Source organism: Hevea brasiliensis, chromosome 7, assembly GCF_030052815.1.
Source record: "Hevea brasiliensis isolate MT/VB/25A 57/8 chromosome 7, ASM3005281v1, whole genome shotgun sequence".
Classification (NCBI taxonomy): Eukaryota; Viridiplantae; Streptophyta; class Magnoliopsida; order Malpighiales; family Euphorbiaceae; genus Hevea; species Hevea brasiliensis.
Window position 1 is genome coordinate 91,571,850 of NC_079499.1, and position 11,990 is coordinate 91,583,839.

The window sequence follows — 11,990 nt, forward strand, 5'->3', positions numbered from 1 at the left end:
CTTAAGATCTGGAGACATTATTTATATGGGGAAAAGTGTTACATCTACACAGATCATAAGAGTTTGAAGTATTTGGGCACCCAAAAAGAGCTGAATTTGAGACAGAGGAGATGGTTAGAGTTGATAAAAGACTACGATTGTCTGATAGACTATCAGCCAGGGAAAGCTAATGTGGTGGCTGACGCCTTAAGTCGCAAGACTATGGCAAGTCTACGGGTTACTCCTTTGTCTTTGGTACATGAGTTGAGATCATTACATGCCAGTTTAGAGATTAATGATGAGGGGCAGACAGCAATTGTATGGCATGTACAAAGGTTGTTGATTGATCGATCGTAATGGTCGCTCGTAATGATCGAAGTATCGTGTCGATAGAAGAAGTCCAGCAGGGTAAGAAACCAGAGTTCTCAATCAGAAATGATGGTTTACTGTTACACCAGGGCAGAATGTGTGTTCCTAATGATGTTGATTTGAGGCAGATCATTTTGAAGGAAGCACATGAGTCTCCTTTTGCCATGCACCCTGGTGGCACGAAAATGTATAGGGGGCTAAAGGAGCATTACTGGTGGATGGGTATGAAGAGAGATGTGGTAGTTTAGACCAAATGCCTAACTTGTCGCCAAGTAAAGGCAGAGCATCAAGTACCACTGGTTGTTACATCCACTACCGCACTGAGTGGAAATGGGAGAGAATAATGATGGATTTTGTGATGGGACTTCCGAGGACACAGAAGAGTCATGATGCAGTTTGGGTCATTGTTGACAAACTGACTAAATCTGCTCATTTTCTGCCAGTTCGGATGGACTACAGTTTAGAAAGATTGGCCAAGTTATACATTGATGAGATTGTGAGACTACATGGAGTGCCAGTATCCATTGTGTCAGACAGAGATCCTAGGTTCACTTCTAGATTCTGGGGTAGTCTTCAGAGAGCCCTAGGAACTAGATTGAACTTCAAGATCGCATTCCACCCACGCATGCATGGCCACCCGAGAGGGTAATTCAGATCTTGGAGGACATGCTACGGGCTTGTGTGATTGAGTTTGAGGGTAGTTGGGATACACACTTGCCTTTGATTGAGTTTGCTTACAACAACAGCTACCAATCAAGCATTGGAATGCCTCCATATGAAGCTTTGTATGGCAGGAAATGTAGAACCTTGTTGTGTTGGGATGACGTGGGTGAAAGAAAGATGATCGGACCCGAAATTGTTCAACAGACTGAAGAGAAAATCAGGGTGATCAGAGATCGACTTAAGACTGCATCAGACCGTCAGAAGTCCTACATTGATCTGAAGAGAAGGGATATTGAGTATGCAGTGGGTGAGAAAGTTTTCCTTAAAGTTTCTCCTTGGAAGAGAATTATGAGATTCGACAGAAAGGGGAAACTGAGTCCTCGTTTCATTGGGCCATATGAGGTTTTGGAAAGAGTGGGTCCTTTGGCATATCGGTTGGCACTACCTCTAGAGTTGGAGAAGATACATAATGTCTTCCATGTGTCTATGTTGAGGAGGTATCGGTCAGACCCATCTCATATACTACCAGTAGAAGAAATTGAAGTAAATCCAGACCTCACATATGAAGAAGAACCAATAGAGATTCTGGCTTATGAGGTGAAGCAGCTACGGAACAAGCAGATACCGTTGGTAAAAGTGCTGTGGAACCATCATTCAGGCCAAGAAGCTACTTGGGAACGAGAGGAGGACATGAGGAGACAACACCCACAGCTGTTTAGAGATTGATACCAGGTAAAATTTCGAGATGAAATTTATTTAAGGGGGGGAGAATTGTAACACCCCGTTTGCATATCCTAGTATATTTCACTGTTCCGGTGACCGGTGTCGGTCCGGACAATTAAGGGGATTAGAACCACACTTAAGAAAATTTGAGAAGCCATAAACACAAATAATTAGTAATGTTTATTTAGTTAACTATAAATAAGAAAAACAGAACATAAGAGGTTAAACGAGCCGAGAGTCACAGCGATGAGTGACCTCCTCGAACGCATCACAAGTCATTTTAAACTCAAATTTCGAACCGTAAAAAGTGACGCTGCTGTCCTTAGGACCCTTATGAACACAGTGGAAAAGAGAAAATCATGAAAAAGAACTGTTAAGCCAGTTAAATAATTAGGTCAGGGAGCCGAAAGAAATATTTGATTATTTACAAACCGGAATGAACCGGCGAGGGGCAATTTGGTCAATTGACCCCGAGAGCTGACTCCTGGCCTAACTGTCAAATAAAATCGGAGAAAAGAATATTTCGGAATCAAAAATTAAATTAAAGAACTAATAGAAAAATAAATAAATAAAAAAAGAAAAGGGAAGAGGTTGGAAAAGTCAAAGGGATGATATCATGTATGATGTCATAAAGGTTTAATTAAATTATTTTATTAATTAGGGAATTTTGGTCTTCAAGAAGGGATAAGACTAAGGAAAATAAAACAAAAAAAAAAAAAAGGAAAAAACACTCTTCTTCTCCATTGTTGCCGCCCCATCTTCCTCTCATCTCCCATGAGAATTTCTTCATTTAAGCTTACATTAAGCTTAATTTCTTCACCCCAATCAACATAACTCCCCTAAAAACCTCACTAGACTTTGTAATCTCAACTTGAGAACAAGAAAGAAAGAGGAAAGAAAGAGAACAATTGAAGGCTTGGCAATTAAATTGAGATTAGTATGCTAAACTCTTTATTTATCCATTCAAATGCATATGTGATGGTTGAAAGTGAGTTTAGAACTTGATTTAAATGAAACAAACAAGGGAGAAGGACTAAACTGAAATTTTGACCTAGTTGAAGGGAGTATGAATTGCATGAATTAAATGAGATAGAAGGAGTTTAAAAGTCTTAATTAGTTGATTGATTATAGTTTAAAGTTTTGAATTTAGCTAAATACAATAATTTAGTAAATTAGGGTTGAATGTTAGGGTTTGTGAACCAAAATTTGGAGAAATGCATAAATGGCATGTTGGACCTATTGTGAAGTGAAATAATGGTCCATTATGACCAAATAACTTGTGTGGGAATGATAGGAAACTAAACCAAATTCGTAGGTCAAGCAGCATGACCAAACCCACTTTGAAGGACCAAAACTCAAATTTTACAAGTCCAATTGATATGCCACCAATTGGAGATGAAAATAGACATAAAAGAGCACAATTTTCATTAAGGAACCATGGCCAAAAACTGACCAAAACTTAGTGAAACAATTGACCAAAGTGAATTGATAGCAGGCTGCCACTGCACTAAACTGACCAAATGAACAGTAACTGTTCATTTGGTCATAACTCGAGTTAGACAGGTCAAATTGACCTGAAATTTGGCCTGGGGTTAGAGGAGATATAGACCTAAAACTTTCATGAAGAACATCACCCCAGATTATGTCATTAACCATTTCAAAATCATTGAGCAAAATTAAATTACTGTACCTGCAACTCTGCAGATTTTCAGTTGAGCAGTAAGGTTTGGATGGCTATAACTCTCTCTAGAAAACTCAGATTTAGGCGATTCTTAAACCGATGGAAACCTAAGACATAGTAGAACATTTCATATGAAGAAAGTGAGACCAAATTATGAACTTAACTTGATCAAATTATCAACCAAATTTGGATCAAAATCTGCCAGAACCCAAAATTGCAGCATGAACAGTGCACGTGAACAGTAAACTTATTTTGGCCATAACTTGAGCTACAAAACTCCGATTGAGGTGATCCAAAAATGAGAATACAATTAAGACAATAAGGAACATTTTCTATGAAGGAAGTTTTGTTAAATTCCAACAGTAGATCGACCAATGGAATAGTGCAACTTCGGAGAACCAAAACCGAAAATTGGCAATTTTGCCAAAATGACCTAAGCTTTAAACAAATGACCAAAACCAACAAGTTTGGTGACCAAAATGTGGTATGTGGGTGAAGTTGGAGTTCCCATACCTATTAAGCCTTAGAAAGTCAATAATTTGACTTGAATAGTGCAGTGAATAGTAGCCCGAAACACAAAATTTCGAGAACGTCGAATTTAACACGTTAGAGCTAGGTAAATGTGAAGTTAAGTTTATTTTGGATTTATTTTAAGTTTTAGTACTGAAACATTGGAAAATTTCGTGTTTCAGTGGAAAAGAATACCGGGACAGAACCCGAGGAGTCGAGTCAAGGCCAATAGGCGACTCGTTTGAGGTTTGTGCACAACATATACTTTTATAATCATATTTTGCATATTGTTTTGAATAATTTGAAATATGGGATTATGGCATTCTTATGATGTTTGATCTAAATTGTTGAAAGTTATTATGTATATTTGAAAAGACAATGTTTAGCAAATTGTTAAGATAAGTTTTGAAACCACAGTGTCATGACCACATATTTGAACACCTCACTAGCACGACTAGTGGGGGTAATTAGTTTCGAATTTTTATTCCTTCTCTGGAGAAGTGTTGAGGTGTGCCAGTAGAAGAGGATGTGAATGGATATCCATATATTTGAGCTAGCTAGCCTTGTGATATGATTTCTCTTTAGCCTCTGGCTATTGAGATTCATGTGATTTCTCTTAGCCTCTGGCTATTGAGATTCTATTTGTTTCGAATGGCATGATCTAATGGTGGGTTTTATGAAATGTGTTTTGATACTTTGAAATGAACTTGGTTTACATGTAAAATCTCACAATGCATGATTGTATTTAATTTTCATGTTTAGCCAAATTTTTGAATGAATGTGCTTTAAGTTTTGCATAAAGATTATTTTAGTATATTGTGCACCACTGAGTCCTAGTACTCGTGATAGCTTTATTCATTGTCAGAGATCCAGAGACTAGAGGAGCAGATCGAGTCATTGAGGTGTGTGAAGTCATCAGCTTGAAGCCTTCGGGTATAATTTATACCCTAACTGTAAATACTTCTTTTGATGTATATATTGCACATAAATGTATGGACATGTAAAAATGGGTCTTGAGCAGCTTGTACACAAATTTGTATGAAGTTTGTAATAAAGTTTAGTTTGTGTTTCTTTTGATATAAATTTGTAAGGTTGTGTATAAATTGTTTTGTTTTTAATGAAATATGAATGATATTGATTGACAGTATTTTGAGAATTATTGAACTTGTGAATTTTGAGAAATTGATTGAGTTTGATTGTGAAACTGTAGTAGTGGTTGAGAAAAACTTTTAGAAGTGCTTTTTACTGGTATTCAAAGAACGGTTTTCTCAAAATACAGAGGAAACTCTGTCAAAATTTTTATAAAATTTGCGGAATACTAAAATGGCCAAAAATATTAATTAGTTTTAATTTCAACTAAATGTTTTAAATACTTATTAGAAATGCTCACCACTTGTCAAAGATAAGAAAATTATTTTAAATTTCCTTGTAGGGTACTTAATGAGTTATCGGTAGGTGAAGTTCGGTAGTTCATTAGGTATTCTACGGGATCATGTTACGCCTTACAGAGGGGTAAGGTGTGACAGTAGGGGTGAATATACATAAGTTTTATTTTGTTTTTCTTACAATTTCCATTTATCTCATGTTAATAAACATGAATTAAACAAGAATGGAAGGAGGTTGGTCACTAACCTTGTTGGAGCTACTCCCAAGCTTGCCAAAACCTTTCTTTTTCCTCTTCAAATTGCTGTCCAAGGCTTGCTCTAGTGGTAGGGGCAATTTTTCATGAAGAGAAGTTAGGGTTTAGAGGTGATTTGGTGGGTTGTCTCAAGCTTGCCTTAAGCTTTCATGGAGGAATGGGTTAGGGAGAGGGAAGATGAGAGTCACGGCTGGAAATGAGAAAGGGAAGAAACAGATTGGTTTCTTATTTTTCAGCCCATTTTATGCTTTTTAAGTGGTTTATGGACATATGTCACAATGTGATTGGGTGGGAGTGCTTTAGTGACATCATGTGATGTCATAATTGACATTTTCTTTCATTTTCTTTTCTTTTCTTCTTTACTCATTTTCAATTTAATTTTTAGTAATATTTATTTACATTTTATGTCATAATAATTATTTACTTAACTGGAAAAGTCGGCTAAAAATCATCTCTGAAGAAAAAATTATCAAAATGCCCTCCGTTTGGCTTAACAGACTAAAATTATCTGTATCGATTGAAACATTTTTCTAAGCATTTTCTTGGCATTCTAATGCCATAGAAACCTCAATGACTCTTCTCTGGAGTCTCCAAAATTATTTTATGAATTTTCTCCCTGGTCTAGGGCTCCTAGTTGCGAGGACCGCAACTTCCCACTTGGTTACCCATCGCTAGGACATCGGCTCACTTAACTTGGTTGTATTTTATTTCTAAAATTTTTTCTACATTTTTCTTGTTAATATTTGAGTTAATTATGGTTCCTCACTTTAGTTTAAATATTTTTCCAGACCTTCTAGCTGTCCGGACCGACACCGGTCACCGAAACAGTAGAATGTACGGAATGGATACAGTGAGGGTGTTACAGGGGATGGTGACTAAAGGGGCGCCAGCGTGTGGGGGAGGCTGGGGGGTAACCTGCCGACTGTGGGGGAGGGAGGAGAGAGAGGAAAAGAAGAGAGAAGGTAGGGGGAGAGTGACGCGCAGGAAGGGAAGGGAAAGGAAAGGGAAAAAGAGGATAGGTCCAATTCGGTTTAGTTCGATTTAGTTGATTCGATTCAAGATATCCGAAAATTAATTTTTACTTTGCCTTAGGACCCAAAATGAGGCCCGAAAATTTTCAAAAAATTACAAAAAACTCAAAAAAATTTATGTGGTCCAAATATATTTTTAAACTTGCCACATGATCTTTAAATTATTTTTTTAAAATTAGTAAAATTAATTGTCTCAAAAAATAAAAACTTGATTTTGAAACCTAGAAAATTCGAATTAAATACCATAATATTTAATAACATTAAAATATTATAATTTCACATGTAAATTAATTATTTAAAAATTCAGGGTGTTACAAATTTGCTTGTGGTTCAAATGATGAATGGTGCTTCCCCTCCGTCTACTTTGGTGGGTTCTATTGTGGGATCTATCTACAATTTATTAAGAGATAATTGAGTGCTTAAAGTGGTGCACAGCTGAAGAGAGACAAACATTTGTGCTGATTTTCTTGCTCGACTTGCATTGGATTTTCCCCTGGGTTTTGCAGTCTGCTCCTCTTTCTCTTCGGCAATGGTTGGTTTATGACCAATGTGGTGCTGTTCTTCATAGACTTTGTCCTATGTAGTTTTTCTTGTGTTTGAGCTTTTTGCTTCCTTTAGCAATAAAGAAAAAAAAAATATTAGTTTTAATATATTATATTTTAAATAAATAGAATTTAAATATTTTTTTAGAATTAATAAATTTTCAAAATATAAATTATTAATAAAAAATATATTTTATGTAAATTATTAATTAAAATATATAAAAATAAACAGATTCGGGTATTATTTGGATAATGCTAATTGGGTTTAGGATGGGTTCAAGATAAATTTTAATTAGGTTTAGAATGAATGCAGAATATTTGTAACGATCGGGCTCCAACCACTAGAGGAATTGTCCGCTTTGGCCATAAGCCTCACGGTTTTGTCCCATAGGTGGAATGGAGAACTTCCCAGGAGGTCACCCATCCTAGGATTTCTCTTAAGCGAGCACGCTTAACCCTGGAGTTCTTCCAACTCTCCAGGCCATTCCACCAAAAGGCACCTCTAGTGATTAGTTCCCCCATTTTATATATCATTACTTTTTGAACCCAAGACCATCTCCGTGCTTTGCCGATGTGGGATTTGCCTAAGGGACCTTTCTCGATTTGTGCGTGTCATCCTTGCATAGGGGCCATGCTAATCTTCTCTGTATCGTTCCAATTTTATCGGATGTCCCCGAAACATCCTCACTTTAGCTAGACCGTACAGTCTATTGTTCCGGTGACCAATGTCGGTCCGGGCAGCTAGAATGTTTGAAATTATAAATAGACTAGAGTGAGGAGTTATTAAGTAACTAAATAATGCTCATAAAAATCAAATAAAAATTTTAGAAACCAAATACACTAAGGTTAAACGAGCCGAAACACCAGGGATGGGCAACCCGAAAGGGAAGTGACGGTGAAGGCCGTTAGTAGCCCTAGACCAGGGGGAAAAATTATAAAATAATTTTTAAGACTCCAGAGAAGGGTTATTGAGGTTCTTATGGCATTAGAATGCCAAGAAAATACTTAGAAAAATTTTTCTATCGGTACACACAATTTTGGCTCGGTAAGCCAAACGGAGGGCATTTTGGTCATTTCATCTTCAGAGATGATTTTTGACCAACTTGTCCATTTATGTAAATGAATTATATGATATAAAATATGAATAAATGTTGTTAAAAATTTAATTGAAATTAAATAGACAAGAAATGGTGAGAAATTGAAAGAAAATGGAATAATGACATCATAATGATGTCATTAAAATTCTCCTAACCAATCAAAACTTGACACATGGCATAATCTTATTTAAAAGAAGCTAAATGGGCAAAAAATGAAAAAAAAAAAATCAAAAGACCTTCTCCTTTCTTCTTCTTGGCGTCACCACCTCCTCCATAGCTAACCAAAACCAAGCTTTTCAAAGCTTGATTCCACCACTTTCTATCCAACAAAATCATAACCTAGCAACACAAAAAAGTGTTCTTACCTCTTGGAAAGTCTTTTGGGAGCAAAAAGAAAAGGAAAAGAGGAACCCTAGCAAGTGAGAAATCTCACTCCATAAGAGGTTAGTGACTAAAACCTTAAATTTCAATTCAATTTCATGTTTAAGCACTATATTGGTGATTAAATGACAAAGAAACTTGATGAAAGACATTGGTATGCCATCCCTTATTTTTGGCAGCCATGGTTAGGGTTTGATGGTGTTGAATTTAATGAAGTTAAAAGGGTATTAGGGCTGCCCACAATATGTATTTGCTAAGTAGATTGAAGAAATAAAGTGAAAATGCAAGTTTGATAATGTTGAGTTAGGGTTTGGAGGGGTGAAAATGAGACTTTGATCTTGTGATGATAGAGGTTTTAATGGTCAATTAGTGACCATTTGGTTTGGTTTGAACCAGAAATGAAGTGAATTGGGTTGTGGGATTTGAGATTGGAGTGGCTGCCTTGTGTGACCTGCAGGTTTGGCTGTGAGTCCAGCCTGTTTGGACAGCCATAACTTGAATTGTAGATGTTCAATTGGTGTTTGGCCAATTGTACATGAAACTAGACACATAATAGCACAACTTTGATGAAGAAACCATGCCCAGAAAACCAAACCAACTTGACCAAAAGCTTGTCCTAATTCGGGTGACCTGTAATCTGCCTGGGCAAAATGACCAAATGAACAGTGTTTGGTCATTTGGCCATAACTCAATGTAGAAAGGTCCAATTGACCTGACATTTTACCAGCAACAAGCTGACATATAGACCAACAACTTTCATGAAGAAACCTGACTCAAATTATGACCATAACCTAGTCAAATTGCCAACCAAACTTGAGTCACCAAATCTGGCAGAACCAGTTTTGCCCAGAAATTTGGAATCTGTTCAATCCGGCTAGTTATGGTATTTAGGCCATAACTTGAGCTACAAAACTCCAAATGGAGTGATTCAAAAAAAGAAATTCATCTAGACAAAATAAGGAACAACTTTCATGTTGATCACTTTTCCAAATTTCCACTTCAAGTATGACTAATGGAACAGTAAAGACAAAGCATGAAAACTGAAATTTTTGTCTAATTATCATTAAGCTTAGAAATGGTATTGGCAATCAATACCAACAAGTTTTAAATGCAAAATGTGATTTATTGATGATATTTAAACTAATTTACCTATTATCAATGCAAAAGTCAACATTTTGGTTGACTAGTGAAATGAATAGTAGTCATAAAAATTTCAATTTCAAAGAATTTCACAAATTAAAAGTGCTAAATGCCCTAGTAGGCCTAATGTGATTGGGTTGGATAGGTTGGCATGCCAATAGGGTTCTGTTAGCAGTACTGCATATGGCTTCATGCCATTCTGTATTTCATGGCTTCCATGCCATTCTGTAACATAATAGCCTTTGGCTATGATATTGAGTTATTATACTTGGGTTTAATCCCCGATAATTATTACAGCTTATTAGCTGTTCTGTTGCACACCGGGAGACACAATGTGACCAATGGTGTGATGGTCCGAGGTACTTAGTACCCAGTGCCAGTTTACCCATTTGTCCAGTCCAGTTGACTAAATTAGGTTACTCGGGCAATGTTAATATATCTTACCAAACTTAAATCGAATAACACTGCAATAAAAATCAGAAACTAAGTCTACTCAGAAATGTAAATATACATTCTGCATATTTTATTTTAAATTATTTTATTTTATTTTATATTGTCACCACTAAGCAGAATTGCTTAGCGCGTCGCTTTTGCCACGCGCAGGTACTGGAGACGTAGCTGGGGAGTCCAGCAGACCACATACTGAGTGAGCCATCATAACTGCACTCAGAGTTCAGAGTCACCTCACATTGTAGTGCATTTGTTAGGACATTAGACCACCTGGGATATTTTGATATTTTGTATTGTGTAAACATTTGTTATGTACATTATAAACTCATGTAATCATATTTTTGTTGTAATTATCTATGAACTGTGTTCAGAAATAAATATGAGTATTTCACATTGAATTTGGTGTGATATGAGATGAATGTAAATTTTGAGATATTGAATTGATTTGAAAAATGGTTGAAAAATATTGGTGGTTGATTGAGACTGAGATTACAATTATATTGGAAGTGTTTTTAGATAGGTGCAGAAGAACTGTTTTCCAAATTATAGCCGGCACTCTGCCGGATTTTCTATAAAATTTGCGGAAAAATTTAGATTTATCAAAAAATTGTAAATAAATGAATAAAAAGGGATTAATTGAAATTGAAACATGAATTGATGTTCCGACACACTGAGTGACATAACTTGCTCGGCTACACTGTAGACGGGTAAGGGGTGTCACAATATTAATTAAGTTCAAATTCAGATGGGATGATTTTTGCAAGTATTCATTGCCATCCCTAATTTATAATCTATACGGAATCAATTTCATAATCCAAAAAGAATACAACTCTTTTATTATTGTAAAATACAGCTCATAACAGGTATGAAAACACACAACAATACACTAAAATATATTATTATGTTATTCTTATTATCCCTTGTTATAAAATTCTAACTTAGATATCTGAATGAAACTCTTGATATTAGGCTGAAAGGCCTTCGTAAACCCTTTATTATTATTATTATTATTATTATTATTATTATTATTATTATTATTATTATTATTATTATTATTATTATTATTATTATCTCAGGTACCTATTTAACTCTATTACATCAAAATTAGATACATTTGTCAGCAAGTTTAGCCTTGCATGTTAGGCGTTGCAATATGGCATCCGCGAATAAGTTTTAAAGCATTGTTTATATATATATATATATCAAAAATAATTTAATCAACTTATTAATTTTAGGTCCATTATTAATTAAATTAATTTTTTATAAAATTAATTTTGTTATATAAGTTAATTATGAGGCTTGAATTAAATAATTAGATACTATTTTGATGGTTATCAAAAGAAAGTTATGGGGAGTTAATCAAACTACAAGAAGTTACCAGATCATGGGTTAGTTATCAGTAGTTAAAAAACTGGTGCCATAGACTAGACGTGTAGTGTGAAGCAAGTGCTGGTTTCGGAATCTTCATAGGATCAGTCAAGTACTACTATAAATATATTCTTCTATGAAATGTTCAAGTGGCCATCCAACCACTCAATCAATCAATCAACAACAACAAACTCCAATAATCTATTTGTCTGTAATTTTATTTGTCTGTTCCTTTTTCTAGCTTTGCATTTATTTTCTAAGCCTTTACTTAAATTTTCAGCAATTAATACAATTTTCTATTACTTTAATTATTCATTTGAAGTGAGATTTTGATTTTGACGAAACTGCGTTCAGTCTAATTAGGTTCCTACAATCGTTTGAGAGAAGTCAGAAAAGCGTACAGCTGATACACTCCAT

The 11,990-nt window shown here is 35.4% G+C and overlaps 1 non-coding gene across 1 annotated transcript; it reads right to left on the reverse strand.

Annotated features, from left to right (window-relative positions):
- Positions 1-7,717: 7,717 nt before the first annotated feature.
- LOC131181815 (U6 spliceosomal RNA) lies at positions 7,718-7,817 on the reverse strand. Its single transcript, XR_009150292.1, has one exon. It is a non-coding gene; the product is annotated as a U6 spliceosomal RNA (small nuclear RNA).
- Between the last annotated feature and the right edge of the window lie 4,173 nt (positions 7,818-11,990).